Genomic DNA, 19630 nt, shown 5'->3' with positions numbered 1-19630 from the left:
TTTGTTCCATAATTCTTTCTCATTTGTCTACACGGCTTGAGAACACGATCCCTGTCAAGATCTACTGTATGACAAAGGTATAATATGTCACCAGAGCTCTAGGTTTTATTAACACAGAAGATAATCCATGTATTTGCAAAAAAAAAAAAAAAAAAAAGTTACCAGTAAAAATTGGGATTTGGATTTGGTAATTTTCGAAAATGAATTTTGCACACACACACAGAATCTTTGATTGGGTTCTAATTCACACTTTTATAGCAATAACAAGTTTTTTTAATTACTACAGGAAGCGGTTCTGTACTAATTGAGTTGAGTATTAGGATGAACAGGTACGAGAATAGTACATATCATGTTGCTGATTTCATTATGTAATGGTTTTGTCAGAAGCATGGAAATGATGTTTGGTGTAATTTACAATTACATGCTTTTACAGATCAAATCTTAACATGTCTGACATGTTTTGTAAAATTTAATAGTCAGGCCTCTAAATCGCTTTAAATTTTCGTTAATTGATATGATCAGGAAGAGTACATTAGTTTTGGTATGAATGGATGATTAGCTAACTTGGATTACAAGCCCTTAGGCGACAGTTTCTTCCGTAGCATGCAATTGTGTTCCCGTTTCAAACAAATAACCTCATTGTGGTGCATATCCAGATATGATAATGTCGGTCTAGTCTTTGTGTGGTAGGTTTCTGTAACTGTTCACTTTGAACATTAAAGAGAACAACATTTCAACCGAATAAAGATATACTTAAGATTATTTTTTATTAAAGTGATGGCTTGATTCTTTGCGCGGTATCGTGTCTTATCGCGAGATGTATGCAATCCGACATCCTCCCCAGAACATTCTAACCCTATCCGATCTTTCTGGTCTATATCAACTTCACTAACTGACAGACAGTTGGCATATGACACAAGAATTCAATAGCTTTCCATACGTTATAGACTATATACCGTGTCAGGCGTTTCCGAATACTTAGTTTTTTTCCCTTTATCATTAAGTCATTTTAGTCCATTACAAGTAGGGTCATAGCATAACATATGTACAGCTATATATTTGTATCTTAAGTATAACATCTTTAAAACATGGGATGTGGACAGAGTATGGAAAGGAAATGATATTATGCATTAAAGTGTAATAATGACAAATTATTTAAGTACTCACTTTTGGTTGTTTTTTCCAGGATGTAGTATTTATTTCAAACACAATTTCTAAAAATGATCCTAAGTTAACTTGACTTTTTGTCATCAATTGTTTTAAAGTGGTCATTTTAAAAGTGTATCTATGAGTATATACCATTTCAACATTTCCTTTTGTGCAGACCAATATCAAACTTCATCGTCAAGTCATCATACCCATCAATAATACATAATTAAGGTGGCATTCAAAAAGCAACAAGAAATACCAACATGTCAACATAATGATAATCCAAACTCAAATTCATACGTTCACTCCTACAAAAGAACAAGGACAAGCGTCTTAAGGCTTAGTCGACGACATTCGCCATGTCAGTCAAGTAAGTAATGTTAGGTCATCAAATGAGTACTTTGTATATAACAATGGAACCAACACGCAGACTAACGAGCATCGAACATTTCCAGCATTTCCATCTCAGTCAAGTCTTCTAACTAGAAATCTTGGTAGGTGGTGCAACCTACCTCTTTGCCTTCAGCTGAAGACTTCGGACATCAGAACGAATCAGCTTTCGCCTCAAAATCCCAATTTTACAGGTAGAAAGTTAGTGTCCCAAAACAGTAAATTGTATTTTTTTTATAACAAATAGAATCATATCTCTTAAACGGCATCCTCACTAATGTCATAATATAAACAAATCTTACAGAACACATGTTTGAACATAATACAAGATATGAAAACAACATCTTCGTAGGTAACTATAAATATTATTGAATGTAGTTAAAACAAAATCTGGCGTGTGTCTAAACGCACCATTAACTCTATTCTGTAGCGATCTATGAATAATCACACACTTCTGATGTATTGTCCTGAGGATACATCATTCTTCTTCAGATTTCGGATATTGTAATGTCATTTCAATCCGACAGATTGGCAATAGAAATTCACAGAGATCAAATATTTTATTTAAATTTTCCAGAGATAAAATCGGCAATAATTCGATCTGACTTGTGATACCCAGAGGCTAAGTCAACTTAAAATGATTTTCAACATGAAAACAACACTAATGGGGAAATGATAGTTGTTTAATTCGTTTACGGTTTTGACTGTTTATGCAGATTTTAAAATCTAACAATGAATGATGCAAATCCAACATAGTTTAAGAACCAACCTTGGGATATAATGGATATCAATCGAATTTCCATGTTGATACGTAATGTATTATTGAAATGGCGCAAACATGGAATGTTATATAACATTTTCAAAGCCACTTTATTCTTGTTAACCAGCAATAAAATGTAAACAGTAATAACGCTTTATGCTTCTGTTGTTCTGTAGGGACAATCATAAAGGAGACGGTGAAGAATATCTGTATTTCGTTGCACGTGGTGGGGGACCCCTGCAGGTCGGGGTTAGTGTCTCTGATACCTATTGTTCTGTAGGGACAACCATGAGGGAGACGGAGAAGAATATCTCTACTGTATTTCGTTGCACATGGTGGGGAACCCCTGCAGGTCGGGGTTAGTTTTTCTGATACCTATTGTTCTGTAGTGACACTGGGAAGCCCAAGAATATGATTTGCTATATTAAGAAATGGGTCCCTGCAGAATCACAGGTTTTCTATGTCTTCTACCAAGGATACATTGAAGAGATCTATGTAATTATACTTCCTCTTTTGTAACACTTAAAATTTTGATCTTTTCCTACCTTTCTTTAGTGTCTATTCCTGCTTTCTGTGCTTTATTTCCCACTCATGGTGTCCCTCATATGACCTTCACTGTTATGAAGAAGTGACAAAAACCTACCTTACAGAAACAATTCAATTCTCGTTCTCGTTAAATGTCCTTCACAGGAATCAGAACTGATCAAACTGGACATGCAAAGAATCGTGGCATTTTAACTTGATTTTTATTTTATTTTAGTAACATATCGACACTGCAATGTTCTTAATTGAAAGAAAATAAACCCATTAAAACATCAAACAGATACAATAGTACATGCTGCCGGTGAGTTTATCATTTTAATTTGACCTGTACTGAAATGCTAGGGGGTCTTTACACATCGACCACTTCTTATTTTTGTCATTCACCTCCCTAGTTACCAATTCAAGTCCGAAGGAAGCAGCTGTAAAGTGCAATTTAATTAATAATATGTCTATACTCTATCTATTTGAAAATTTGTATTGAAATGTGTTATTCATTGTGTGTACAATATAATACTTAAGTGTCTGCATTACAGTCACACTCATATATCTATTTCACTTCGACAGAATCGATCGTATGATCCTTTGATTTTTTAGCAGGTTCGTCCGAAGTTCATTGCAAGTGTAAATGTAAAACCTTCATAAAACGCTTTAAATAGATTCCATCCCATGAATACTTCATCAATGTAATTGTATCATTCTAACAGTGCCGGTACTGAACTGGTGATCTGATAAGGTGTAGGACCGGTTTAGTCATCCCAGGGGGCATGTCATGCAGAGGTGGTATAGAGACAGAAACACTACAGATAAAACATCGCAATTTATTGTATCATTCTGGATATCTGTATATAGTTCACAAACTAATGTGAAAGAGATGTCAGTTTTTAAAGTTTATAAATCTTATGTCAAAAATTTTCCATTAAGAGTAAATGCACATTGTTAAAAGATTTAACATTTCAATTTTGTATGGTCAATACATCATATCAAGATGTTTTATCATTAAGTGGATCTAGCACCGAAACCGCAAGGATCATTCAATTAAAGTTTATATCGAACATTGAATGACACCATCGCTTGTTAATTATATCTATAGGGTCACTCTGGAATGTCGTCTTGTTTAATGGTGCAATTACAGGTTGCCATGGAAATTGCATGCAGGTGGCGCGTTAGTTACAAGTGTTTGTGGATATATTCTCTTGGATATTTAAGGTACATAAGATAGAATAAGAAAAAATATTTGTCACTGAGATTACTATCACAACCGTAAATTTCCCCATAATTTTCATCAACTTTGATCTTTTGAAACCATGTGTTATTAGTTTGTCTGTTAGTTAACTAATTCTTGCACAAAAATCGTGATATTGAGAACATGCTCTTGAATATCAAATCAACTGCTACATGTACACATGTGGATTTGCTCTACAGAAATAACCAGAAATTCAAAAAGGTTAATTGAGGGAACATGAAATTATCACTCACATCATAAAAACTGTCCCTGTTGGTTTCGTTGTAGGAAAAGATAAAAGTAAGCGGCGGATGAGAAAGAATTCATTATGTCTTAGATTTCTAGTTCCGGTGGGTAAATGTGACAGATATCAAGACAGCATCAATACATCTGAAATAGAAAGTGCAGGTTTTCGCAAGGTCTTCGTTACCTGATTAGTTAAACACTTCGATATATTCAGTCCTCGTGTTGATTCAGACTCGTTGGTCAAGAGAGGATCTGTTTCCATAGGTATTCCTATAATCTGTTAAAAGATCTTATTCGAAATTCGACCATTTTCACAATTTCTTCTTCCATAGTTATTTCTATTTTGATTTGAACATATTTTTAGAAACAAAGTACTATCAATATAGTTTAAAACTATATTTTTGTACCGCCGTTTAGCTTTCTTTGTAAAAAAAGTTCTCATTTAGTCAATCGTTGTATTTCAGCATACTCGAGGTACTTATTTTTCATATAAGCATGCACACATTGTGTCTAGGAATTCCACAAAACCAAAATGGAATCTATCAGAGGTAATTATGCCGTTAAAGTATGGGATGGAGGATTATAGCCTTCAATTTCTCCAAACCACTAGGTCCGGTCGAGGAAAATCAGAAACTTGCTATAATCGTACAACCCATAATGAACAAATATACTCGTAAAACATAGGATAAGATTAAAAACTGAGGAGTAAGTGTAAATAAAATATTGATTTACAAAACGGCGTGTGCGGATTGTAAGTGCTTTTCGAACAGGCTTCGCTAGCCCCACGCTAGATGTGTTTGACGGAAACACCGTTGAGAGGGTCTTAGTTTATAGACTAAAACAAAGCTACGAGAAGTCGGGACAAATATGAAAAAAGATGGATTAAATGGAGGAGATGTATATCACATACCGGGGAAAGTTGACAATATCTCATTTAAAACACATTTCCCTTCACCCCTTGAGCGAGTCGGTATTAGGTTCGGATCTTCGGTTCGGTTTGGTGAGGCCAAATTATTCGAATGGTATTATGTATATGGTGTTATTGCTTCATTCTAGATCGATATCAAACGTATAAGTTCCGAAGGGAAAAGGAATATAAGCTTTTATTGTTTTCAGAAGTCGGCTAGGCCTGTTTAATCAGATGGATGAAAACAAATGATAATACGGGGGAAACTAGAATATATGATATGTCATGTCAGAGTAAAACATGTTTGTATACTTATCATGGTTGTATTTAGTTGATTTGCAGAATTCTGTCAAAAGACGAGTACAGTTCAACATGATCTTCATCAAAATACTACCGAGAATTGGGATCCGATGCTTCTTATGTTTTCCCTAACGTTAGATTGAAGAGCCCATTGGTCACGTGATTAACTCTATGTTATCCTATATACTTATATAATGTCCTCCATCCAATCTAAAATATCTTGTTATAAACGGAATCCCAACTGCTGAATCATCAAGTGCTTGGTTTTTAACTTTTAAATATAGCCCAGCTATACGTTTGTTTGGAGTGACATGTTGGCGAATCGTATCCATGGCTGGATAATTTAAGACAGTGTTTCGGAAATGAACTTTAACGGCGGTTTTGGTCTAGTGAGCACGAAAGCAAAACGAAGCCATTTATACCATGGTAAATTCGTCTCCATGCCAACTTTGTAACTGATAAATATTAACTCATCAATCCTGATAGACTTATATAGTATTCTTTCAGACAATCCAATCACAGTGCGTCAGATAGCGATAAAACCGGTAATGTTGATACAAGGAACATTCAGAATGTTACATAATTGTTATTCATAAAAAGGAGGGGGAAGACAAACTACCATAATGCTTCATGACAGCGTATGGGAAGCTAGATGGTCAATCCTTAATCAAATGGATGACAGCCTTGAACCCAGTCATCAGGAATACTTCCGTTATAGCGATGCGAACATAAATCCATTTCCGGAATTGACAATCAATAGCATATTTTTTTCACAAAAAAAATAAACTTAAGATCAACAGCATTTGATCAAAACATCGAAATAGCAGTATCAAAACAATATCATATGAAATCCTGGAACTAACGAATTCCAAAACATAGTGGCAGCACTAGAATATTTTTATATTCAAAGTTAACCTGTAACGGCAATGAAACAAGGACAACTAAACAAAAATTCGTAAATTAAAGTCGTGTGTGTAATGAATATACGCTTTTACGCATTTCTAGAAGTTAATGAAATAGCATTAATACGCCAGGACAAGCCGACAAGGACAGTCCTTAATCTCAAGGGCAGTAGCTTTGGGGTAGCACAATGTAGTACATGTTCGGAACTAAAAGCGTGATTCATCTTCCAGATAGACGAGGACTGGTCTAAAACCTAGAGTCAACAAAAATATACTTTACTGGTGATATATACGATCGTATAGTACCAACCAGTGCTATCTACTACATTTTTTGTTGTTAATTCTAATTCCCAGCTTGATTTCTGGTGACCAAGGAAAACATCGAAAACATGCCTTCGATCATATTTGTCCTTCTCTGCTTGTTTTGCAGAAGTCTAAAGTAGAGCGTCCTGTAGATATTCCGATGCAGACAAAGGTTCAAAAGTATTTTCTGGCAACTTCGCACATTAACAGTGGGTAGTTTTGAGAATGTAGGCAAAGACAGATTCTTCTACATCAACCCTTTATCTCGATCTTTACCTTAGGCGAAACCAACATTGACAGTTCTCACCAAGCTATATGACAAGAGTGATGATTTCAATTTCTCTATTGTGAATTGTGAAAGCAACACCCCTACATCCAGCAGTTGATTCTATATTCTAAGGCCTGTTTCCATTATCACGATTTTCATGAAAGAAGTCGTCAATTGACGGACAAAGTTGTAACACAAGGTTTCAAAAGATGCATGTTGATAAAAAAAAATCAATGAAGAAGTATTTCGGTCTTCATAGTGAATTCATTAAGAAATCTCCTATTTCTTTGTGCAAGATGAAGCATGTTTGATGCTTTTATTTGGATTTAGATTGTGTTAACATGTATTCTCCTGTTTTCTTCTTCGTCGTCATATATTACAATAACAGCAGCAGATATTTTAAACATATAAAAATAGGACAAACATGTAAAACATGAAAAACAATTTTCAAAGATTATAAGTACGAGAAGATGAGTTCCCTTAGAGATTTCAACATATCCTGCAGGCAATACTACACATTTGCAGATATATATCCTGTCCCAAATAAACAACCAAGATGAGATAAAATTTAGATTTATCGTATGTGGAGCAAAAACGAAAATGTCTTCACGTTTTTTCTACTGATTTATTTTGTTTTAAATCTTGCAGAATAAAGATCTTTATTAGTATTGTCAGACAAGAACTTGCCCTTAACTAACGATACTGGAGATATAAGAGATAGTTCAGACCAAACAATGTTTGCATACGTCTTTGTTGAAACAAGACTTATACTTTGAATTCCAGTGATGTTTTCTCACAGATCAGCTTGTAAGTTTAAAACCACTATTCCAGACGTTGTAATTGTTCCCTACTCGCTGTAAATTTAAACTAGTTAGTCCTTGAGCTAGTGTGACCCCTCAGCACAACTGTGATAATAGCTAGAGGTAGCAGCAAGAAAAACACGAAATGTTTTCAAGACACAAACATGATATAGCAAAAATACGTAGAGGTTGTACATTAACATTACTCTCTGCACCACATAAGTCTAAGATAGACATGTTTCTTCAAATAATGTATTAACAACAGCGTAAAATTCATACATGGCAATTATCAGGTTATGGCATCGGACTTAATATGTTATGAAAAGGACAATCCGTCATGCTGGTTTCTATAAATATTTTTCTTTTTAACTTTTTATTTATCATCAACTAAATTTAGACGAAACTGTTACTACTATATATCTGTGATACATGTAGGTGTTTCCTAAACTGATTACTCATTAGTGTAGACGTTTAAAACATCGAATCCTTAACGATGAAAAAATGTTTAACTTTTTTATTTCAATATGTTTGCCGTGATATGTTTTCTTTTCCCAAGATCATAAATATACACCAGCATCAGAAACGTGTGATATATGTTATAAGGCTCCTGCGAAAAATTCTATTAATCTCTTTGGCGTTGACTTTTGTCAGTTTTCTTTATTTCCCTTTACATCGGTGACGCGCTTCTCAAATACAGTATTAGTGCCTTTTTTAGAGAGATGCATCATGTTTACAAACAATGTTACAAGATGCCACATTCTGTCTATTGTTAAACGCGCCTCGCAGACAAATATCAAGGAGCAAAAGTACAGTGTTCTAAGAAACGCAAGTCTTCTTAGTAAACATGAAAGCCTGCATGGCACATAAAACCGTTTATGTTTGTAGTGCTCTGGCATCGGAGTACTACTTCTGGAAACTCTTTCCAACAAAGATCCTTTTAACATCAAGTGCGTGATATGATCGTGAGAGTATGAAAGAACGTCCAATGATAGAATTTAACGCATAATTCCCTGGAAACCAAGTATGTACACCAAAATATTCTAAAATTAGGGACAGAAAGTAAGCTCAACTATATCCAAATAGATCAATAAATCACGCCAGGTCAAGATGTACTTCATTAGTTGTTCGTGTATCCATCGGGACACAATGAAGACATTGATATGTCTTTATCATGCTGGCTTATATAGCATTGCGAGGCTAACATATCATGCACCAGGGATTCGATATGTTGTATTCGGTCTCTACAAGTGATTTATAGCGTCATGAAATCAGCTGCCAGTTAACTATGATATTATAAAAGGGACAATAAAAACTGTCTGACAATTTTATGATAAGAAAACATAACATGATGGTAAAGGATATCAAATTCTTCCTGTCCAACTCTTAGGAAATAAAAGGAAATTCCTTTGTCGTCGATAAATCTGTCACTGTATGAAGTTGTAAAGAAAACTATCTTAAACTGGAAACAATATCACGATTAGGGCAAACGTTAAATGAACTAAAATAATAAAATTGTGTCAAGACCTTAAAATTATTATATCGGTTTAGTTTTCACTAAATAGTTCACCCTTTGTTCAAACATAGGTATCTTTGGTATATTTTTGTCTAAATGTGTTGAGCAAGGTAGTTAAAAACTTTAGTAAATCAAATTCTAGAATTTAGTGGCTAATCAACAGTATGTCAGAAAGGGTTGTATGATTTTCAGTAATTTGCTCGACGTTTCATACAGAACCTAAAAAAGTCATTTGAGATGAAGTTGATCTGACATAGAGGTGTAATATCAGATAGATTATGAATCTATTTACAATAACTGGTGTCATTATCAATGTTTATACAGGTGTATTCATTTATGATTTAGAAGCATGATTACTGCAGGTATGACACCTCCCAAACAGTATAATGCTATGTATATATCTTAAAGTAAGCGAACATGTGATACATGCTGCGATACTGCATATAATAAGTAACGTGTTATTTATATATTTATTTCTAATGAGTAAATAGGCTTTTATTTTGGTTATTTTAATCACTTTCTTATTTGGGTTTTTCAAGTATAAGTATAGGAGAGTTCCGCTTAAATAAGACCTTAAGATAGTGTTTATTTCCTATTGGTATGATTTAAAACTATCAATTTTAAAGTAAGATTCCATATGTTACTAATATTCTGTAGGGAAAGGAAAACATGGAATGTTTCTTCTTTGTAAATATAAAATATATTCTACCATTTATTTTCTAAACACTTGTTTAAGAAATGTTTTCCAGACATTTATCATGATTTCATATTAACTTTATTGTAAAATAAATGCAACTGAATGTGTTTAAAGATAAATTCTTTAAATTAAAAAGAAAAAAAATCGGTCAATGCATAAGATACCCTTTATTTGTTTATGGAGGGAAATTTGTTGGAATAATTTAAACACGTACAACAAAAACGCTGTTTCATTGTATTGTGCGTTTGATATATATTGTACTGCACGGCAGCTGTATTAATCAATATAAGCACCATCTACCTTAATACTTTTAGAGGGTGCAATTCACAAACTCGAGACGAATTATACTCACAGTTGAGAAGTGTCGTTTTAATTTACCGACCATTTTTAAAAACACAAATGAAGCGATGTCTAGACGTCTGCATCAACCATATTTTTTAAATTATAATGATTTGTTTATGTCTGGATGTAAGAGAGGAGACGTTACTTTACGAATGGTTGTTTTCGTATCAAAGATGATTAATTTATGCCATTGTAGCGGTATAGAGCAAATTTAGAACCTTTCAAAATGTCAATATTAAGAAGGGTTGCAGTTCGTTCTGAACATTCCGCTTCTGTCTCCATCAAAGTCCATAGTTTGACATAAATAGACTTGTGCACGTTTCATTCCGTGCGCACAAAACAGTGATGGTATAGGCTGAAAGCATTATCAATGCATTTCCATATATTTTGATAGAGAGATAAAATCGTGTAGGGCGAAAAAGCCCTAGGTGGCTTTTTATTCGACAGGCCTAAGGCAGAATAGGAAAGGAAAAAAACTTCAATATGTGGAAAGCAAATTCTGCCTGATTTCATGTTTACTTTTGCCAAAACGTTACATTAAATAAAACCGCTGGTTCATTCACCCATTGCCTGGATGCATCATAAATTAGATAAGATCGATTTTTAAGTCTGCAAAAAGTAGGGATTTTTTTTACTTCCAGTGGTAGTTGTATGTAGGATCCTGGTTTATAGGGTCAGCTGATGTCATTTTTATCCAACGTGACTCCTGAATGTATGACCTGCTATTCTTTCACGAACAAACCGATGATTGTACAATTTATAACCATATAGAGTAGACAAAAATAATAAATGAAACTACATCCTACAGCTGTTTGAACCATTTAGAACTTTTAGAAGCCTATCATTTCGACAAAAATCCAGATTGCTAGAAATAGGTATTGAATCCAAAAGGTAAAATAGGGAAAAAAAACCCAATAAATTTATAATATTCAATATCTTATATTTAGAAAAAAAAAATTAAATGTATGTGTATACTCTAAATTGTTATACGTGGAATGGAGAAACGTTTTCGGACAACGTTCGCTAATAGATATCAAAATGTTTGAAAATGTCACTAGAAAGCACATCATCGGGTACATCAAACTTCATACACAACAAAGAGATATACAATTTCTTTGTAAGATTTTAAAAATATATTTCCTCATAGGATATGAAGTAACATAAACGCAATTAGTGTCTATTTAAGTAACTGTCACTTTCTTTCGCTGACCAGCGTACGGTATGTCCTTGAACTATACATTTTCAGGTAACGAGAAAAACATAGAAGTGTCATATCCGTTTCTGTAAAGCTGTCTGCTATTTTGCACAAAGAGGTATTGTTGTGGCTTGTTTCCGGTCCATGCACTAAAATTATAATGAATAAACATTTAAGTACAATGTCTATTTGAAACAGGAAACTTAATATAACATAATTATTATAAAAAGGTGCAAAGTTGGAAGACAACAATAAAGACTGAATTTATGATTTTATAAAGCAAATATAATTACAAATTGTAACAGTACCGTCTTCAACTCATCTAGACGATAGGTATTTCATTATAAGAAATGAAGTAACATCGTTATCATTTCCAAAACAAAACTTTACATTACTGATTTGCAACGAGGATACCTTTACCATACCAAGTACATTTAAAATGAAGATTTAGAAGTAGAAGTCACCTCATGTTTGGTTACTCGCACAACAATGTCGGATTACATATGATCACCCAGTAAGGAACAAAGTTGTTAGGCGTTGGGAAACAAATACACAGAAATACATACAGCATGATCGGTGATACATATAACCAATAACACCAATCATGTTATTGTTACGAACATATATATAGAAATTTTACGTGCCGCATACTGATAGTGATATTAGCTGAAAGTTAATAAAATACATACAAAAAGTATGGCTAATCGGCCTTCCCATATGAACATATCGAATTCAAAAATATCAAATTATATAAAATACACTGCATATGTGATAAAAATCGCTGCAACCCTTTCGGATTCTGTGGTGATGGTATTGTAAATTGTGTCCATTTATATAATTGATAACTTATTTTCTATTGTAATTCATGCTCACAGCTGAACTGATGTAATAAAAACACTCCAAATAAATACCGAAAATCCTGAAATTTCTATATCTTCTTGGTATATGTACCATTTCCTAGATTTAAATATGATATATGGACTCAAATCATTTATGATCAGATACGACTGACATCACCGTGCCACTACATTACTTATGCAAATGCTGTTAATGAAATGAATAGAAGAACATAAGATACAAAGCAGGGATAACGCAGGGGTAATGCAACATCAATGATGTAAAATATAACAAAATGTTTCTTCCTTGGCATCATTAATCAGTTACACAGAAAATACCGTATGTCAATGTAAAGGAAAAGTAAATAAAACAAGTGCAAGGACAACACGTCAGCTTGCTAGCCCCTAAATTAACACAAAAACACATAAAGGGTTACTCATTGATAGCAAGACATGAAAACATCACACTCAAAGAAAAATATAGCAAACCATCAACAAAGACAAACTAAAGCGAATCATCAAAACTCAAGGACACAATCATTAAAAAAAATCACACCCAGGGACAAAATACAGTAAAGCATTAAGACGCAAAGACAATCTATAGCAAAGCGCCTCACTCATGGACAATCTATAGCAAAGCGCCACACTCATGGACAAAATATAGTAAAGCATCAATACGAAAAGACAATCTATAGCATAGTGCCACACTCAGGGACAATCTATAGCAAAGCGCCACACTCATGGACAAAATATAGTAAAGCATCAATACGAAAAGACAATCTATAGCATAGTGCAACACTCATGGACAAACTATAGTAAAGCATCAATACGAAAAGACATTCTATATCATAGTGCCACACTCAGGGACAAAATAGAGTAAAGCATCAATAAGAAAAGACAATCTATAGCAAAGCGTCACACTCAGGGACAAAATAGAGTAAAGCATCAATACGAAAAGACAATCTATAGCATAGTGCCACACTCAGGGACAATCTATAGCAAAGTGCCACACTCATGGACAAAATAGAGTAAAGCATCAATACGAAAAGACAATCTATAGCATAGTGCCACACTCAGGGACAATCTATAGCAAAGTGCCACACTCATGGACAAAATATAGTAAAGCAGAAAAGACAATCTATAGCAAAGCGTCACACGCATGGACAAACTATAGTAAAGCATCAATACGAAAAGACATTCTATAGCATAGTGCCACACTCAGGGACAATCTATAGCAAAGTGCCACACTCATGGACAAAATATAGTAAAGCAGAAAAGACAATCTATAGCAAAGCGTCACACGCATGGACAAACTATAGTAAAGCATCAATACGAAAAGACAATATATATCATAGTGCCACACTCATGGACAAAATATAGTAAAGCAGAAAAGACAATCTATAGCAAAGCGCCACACTCAGGGACAAACTATAGGAAAGCAGAAAGGACAATTTATAGCAAAGTGCCACACTCATGGACAAAATATAGTAAAGCAGAAAGGACAATCTATAGCAAAGTGCCACACTCAGGGACAAACTATAGTAAAGCATCAATACAAAAAGACATTCTATAGCATAGTGCCACACTCAGGGACAATCTATAGCAAAGCGCCACACTCATGGACAAAATATATTAAAGCATCAATACGAAAAGACAATCTATAGCATAGTGCAACACTCATGGACAAACTATAGTAAAGCAGAAAGGACAATCTATAGCAAAGTGCCACACTCAGGGACAAAATATAGTAAAGCAGAAAGGACAATCTATGGCAAAGCGTCACACTCAGGGACAAAATACAGCAAAGCATCAATACGAAAAGACATTCTATAGCATAGTGCCACACTCAGGAACAATCTATAGCAAAGTGCCACACTCAGGGACAAACTATAGTGAAGCATCAATACGAAAAGACAATCTATAGCATAGTGCCACACTCATGGAGAAAATACAGTGAAGCATCATCACAAAAAGGCAAAATACACGGCATAAATAGTACACAAAGTTGACTAAAGAATATTTCATGCAAGCTAGTCAAGTTACAAGAATAACCTATCGTAACAGCCATGTTACTCGTTGATTAGAAATCCATCCATTAAATATGTCACAATGATATCGGAATGAAGACACAATAGAATAGGGTGTTAACATGCAATACGAAAATAAACCCTGAAGTCAACATGATCTAGACAAATTAAAAATCATTTCAACACAAAAATTAAAAAATACGCTTAAAAGTATCACAGCATTTGTCATATCCCATTTCTGTAAACAACATGATAACTCAAATTCCCTGAAACAAATATCGAATATACCTTTGGGTATCTAACAATCCATGAAGACATGAACAAATATCAAGGAAACAATGATATCTGATCCACGTGTGTCAATTCTATACTGTTACTCATCAAATCAAAACGCCCGCTCTTTCTCACAGCTTCAAAAAGTTTAAACCAAGTTTCATGTGCATCGGTATATTCCATGCGCTCAGTTTGATTTAGTTTGTACATAAAACGCTTTTTTATGAAATGTCGGATATTGACCTTAGAACCAAGACGTTTACATGGACCTTTTGGTGTACCGCGAGGCGATATTAGCAAGGATTTTGTAAAAAGAAATGAAAAGAAAAAATATATATATTCGATTTGGGATTTGTAATAACCTGTCTTCATAAACATGCATTGTTTAAGTTCTTGATTACTTCCTCTTTCTATATCGTGTCACATGTAAATTTTATTGTCATTTTCAATTTCGTGGATTGCTTAGAAAACATCGGTATCATCGTCTATTCCTGAGAAAACCCCTATTAAGAACAAATCTTTTGATTGCTAGTTGGACTAACCAGGAGCTCTGATCTTAATTGCCTCGTGTGACGTGGTAATAACAGTTGCCTGCATATTAGATATATCAAAACTGAACATTTGGTATCACGTCAAAGTAAATAGCTGCAAAAAATCACTATTCGTTCATAGCCGCAACATTTCCATTTGAAGAGTAAATTGGATGAATTACGTAATTGTCATCCTTTCCACATCAACAACGCCTAATTGGCCTATTGAGTCATCAAGATTACGAAGCATTATTAAAGCTCAAATATTTTGTTTCTTGTTTATTTAAAAACGTGTTCCTCATTTAATTATATACAAATGTTTAAGGATGGTAGTGCAAATACGTGAAAGTCGTAATAATGCACTCGAAATCAATCAAGTACAAGAAAAATCTTCCATAAAATGATGGAATATTGCGGAGATGCTTGAGCACGATCACTTGTGAATAACGTCAAGGCAACAGTGGCACGATCTGTAAGACCGCGGGAATTGGATCCATGGGTAAAAGTTGAATATTTGGTTACCCTTAATATATGAATTATTTTATTTCTGTCACTTATAATATGACATCAAAGTCCGTGTAGATTTTAGACCTATTTCTATGATAACGAGGTAGGACAGTCCCGAATTACAAAACAAATATCTTACTGATTACGTCATTATAGAAACAGGTCTTATAATCGGCAACAAGAAAATACTAACTCGCCAACAAAATTAATATTTTGACTTAAAATCTGTAAAACGACGGGCAAATATGAACATAAGAAATATTTATTTTAAGTACATTGAAAACTTCAAAATTTGCACTAAATGAAATGGGTAATCTATCGACATAATTACACGCCATGGGAATGACCACGACGTTAGACAGGTGTTAAAGTCATAAGTCGGATCTTTAGATAATAGTCAAGACCGGACTAGGTAATGACTTCAATAGAACAACGTCTGAGATAAAAATGGGTTCGAAATTTATATTCACGTTCTTTTCTCTTTTCGGGATGACTTTCGGGAGTACCGACAGCTGGATGGCATCATCTCCCGACTTCCCAGATGACAGAAGTCATGTCCTTACTTTGATATATGATCTTCAGAATCGTGTGCAAATCCTTGAAGACTATCGGAATGAAGATGAAAGACAAATAAGTCTTATGCAGTCAGAAATTGACGACCTCAGGAATAAAAACAATCGCTTGCTGCAAGCGTTATCCGAAAAAGTAGGCGATGTTGCCACTGGGAAAGTAGAAACAGAAATTACGAAGACCGATAACCTCTCTGGTGAGGTTGAAAACAGTTTGGAAAACGCAATTAAACAAACAGTTGTATTAAACAACACTACTGACAGACATCGAGAGCAAAATGAAGACGGATCCGGAAAGTTAATGCCAGATACACATTCACAAGTGATGATGTCTAGCCATAATCTGATTCGGAGTCGCCCAGGCAATGAACTAACATCTCCTAACCATTTTGGTTCTACTCGTGTCGGTAAGATACCTTGTTATTTTTTACAATGTATTTTGTCTGAGTCAGCTCTTGGTCTCAAAGACTTAACTGCAAAGAAGGACTAGGCATTACTATGCCTATATGAATAACAGAAAAGGTGTGTTTTTTTCATAATTTTGAAACTTTATAAACGATAGGATAATATGTCATTTATAAGAAAATGACGAGAACTGCACGAAACATTTTTTTTTTTTTTTTTTTTTTTACATAAACCGATATGGTAATATTTGCCATGAATTATGATAGTCATTACAAGACGCTTTCTCCTCTGGAGCACCTGGTCTCATTGTCTTAATTCTTTTTCATGATTCTCTGCGTACATCTGTGTTCACTGATCTAGTGATAAACATGCCCATTATTCCCTGTTGCTGGATATATCTTCTCCAAATTTTTCGTGATACTGAAGAAAAATTCACTTCCTTTATAATTTTTTTTTCTTTTCTTTTCTTTTCAAAATTACAGGGTCTATGAATGTTGTGGCCTTTCATGCAAATCTTGGAAGCCACGTTATTGCACCAGCCATTAATCAAGAGATCGTGTTCGATCAGGTCATCACTAATAACGGGGATTTGTACTCGGAACACACCGGAACATTTACCTGCGAACAGCCGGGAACTTACGTTTTCTCGTGGAATATATTAACACAGACTAGTCATTATTTAGATTCTTTTCTGATGAAGAATGGCGCTATTAAGGGATCCATTGCTTCTGCAAGTGGATATCATGTCGGTTCAAGCAGTGGTATGGTTGTTTTACAGCTGGACAGTGGAGATGACGTATGGGTGAAGGTCGGTAGACATGATAGTGGTGCTGACATTTATGCTTGGAGTATGTTTTCTGGTTTTAAACTAAATTGATTAAAAGTAATGGAAAATAGTACAGATTTTCGTCTTTGTTAAAGATTCATAAGTTATCAGGATTGATGTACAACTACTTGAATATAAATCTTCAAAATAATAGAATTAAAGTTTATGTCTTCAAATCAGAATATATATGTCTTGTCTTGTATGCAAACAAATGTTCCTTCACTTCTATTGTCATTTATATGACACGGTAATCGAAATGTTTTGTTTTATGTGATTCAACAACTTAATCAACATATCTGTTGTCTGAAATCATTAATGCCAAATGAATGATACATGGTGCTGATCATGTGTTGCCATCAACATATGTTTGCAAAGCAATATAATCTAAGATTAACACCAACTAAATCTGACATCGATGTTAGGTTATTTTACACAGTTTAAGGAATTTTCTTCCTGTCTTCTCAATAGAAACCTGACATTTTAAACTCAATGAACGCAACAAGGGTACAAACATATGAATAAAAGAAAGATTCAAGCGGAGACCTTTGAAATAATACAGGGATAACGAAAACAATCAAATATACTTCATCGTCTCGTGAACTTTTGTGTTTGCGATGTAATGTTGATGTACAAAGAGCAATAGTACTAACGAATAAAATGATACTACACAAAGATACACAAGTGAAAAGAACTTTTTGATATAAATTCAGAGTTAGATACAGTTTTAGAATAACGTCAAGTTTATTCTGAATCATGCCACTGTTTGAATGAATGAAAACGTGACATGCTGATTAAACGTCTCTGTTTACATCAGTACTGAAATAGAAATGATGAAACACTGAAGCAAGAGAATACGCACGTGTTGCATGTTGTTGTCTGAATATTCAAAATTACAGTCAGTGACTGTTCAATGGCCTTTATAATTAGAGTGTCATGGTCGATACCTCAGTGGGCTGGTACTGGTAAAAGTGTGTGACTGATTAAGATAACCGGAATTTTTTTTATAGTTTCCATGACTGCAGAGTAATGATACTCACATGCCGAAGGTCTCCTTACGGATATGTTTTTTGTAAGAATTTAATCGCTAGGATACTTGTCCTTATTTTTGATTCTATAATTTACCTGTGAACTCCTCATTAAATTATATCCATTAACGTCTATTAGGTAGGTATAATTTTGTATTTGTGACACATTCAACCACTTTACTGTCGTTTTATTTGTCGTATAAATCCTCGTGGATTATCGAATCGCCTGCCAATGTTTCATCATTACACAGAGTTATATGAAGTAGTATCATATGTAGTAATGCAGCCATTGTTAACTTCTGACGGTAGATTTTGTTACTCCGATGACTAACATTGTTAACTAACTTACCTAACGATTACAAAGTACGGAATTTTAAGACCCATGTATATATTTTCCATCAACTTTTAAAGAAAACCATAAATATTTTAGCGATTGTCTTTGATTATTATGCATCGTTGAGAAAAAAAACTTTCTAATTAAAAGATATTTAATTATAATAGATACATGCATTAGAACGCCCTTGATGGCGGACAGGTGTGAATATGACTGCTCAGTGTGTACTTTTATTTATCGGGGAGTCATTTAAAACAGACATATGTGAAATGAGCATATAAAGTTACAATAGACATAGAATATTTTTATTAATGGTGATATATATCACTGAATTAAAGAGTAACAGATGTTTGTAGCTTCTTCATTCGAGATTTGAGATCTTCCATCTAAACAACAAGAAGATTATTTACCCTGCTGGCCTTCGTGCTGTCCTTTACAATATTAATGTGATGTTGTGATTATGACAGGGAACCCCTCTGTCTTTGCCGTACGGTGACGTAAGGAAGTTGTACACTACTAAACGTGTCGATACACTTATTAAGGCTAAGGGAAACGGAAATTTCAAACCCGAATGGAGATCTGTAAAGGTTGGAAAAGACGATGTTTTTTTCTGGACATACAGATCTGAATTTTCTAACTCCCAAGGGGAAATGGGTGGGATGGTTTATTGAATATGTTTTTCTTATTCATTTCAACTTCTGTAGTATTGTTGTTATCACAACGTTTTGTGAGAGTGGGATGTCGTCATTGAATTGTTGACG

General features: G+C 34.2%; 1 pseudogene; it reads left to right on the top strand.

Moving 5' to 3' along the window:
* The window catches only part of LOC132564926 (uncharacterized), a 39419-nt pseudogene extending 21858 nt beyond the window's left edge, over positions 1 to 17561 (top strand).
* Positions 17562 to 19630: the final 2069 nt, after the last annotated feature.

The sequence above is a fragment of the Ylistrum balloti genome, unplaced genomic scaffold (genome assembly GCF_031769215.1).
Source record: "Ylistrum balloti isolate Yb309-2 unplaced genomic scaffold, AGI_CSIRO_Ybal_v1 Utg369684, whole genome shotgun sequence".
NCBI lineage: Eukaryota > Metazoa > Mollusca > Bivalvia > Pectinida > Pectinidae > Ylistrum > Ylistrum balloti.
The sequence above is the reverse complement of the archived record's forward strand: the minus strand, read 5'-3'. Positions and strand labels throughout refer to the sequence as shown.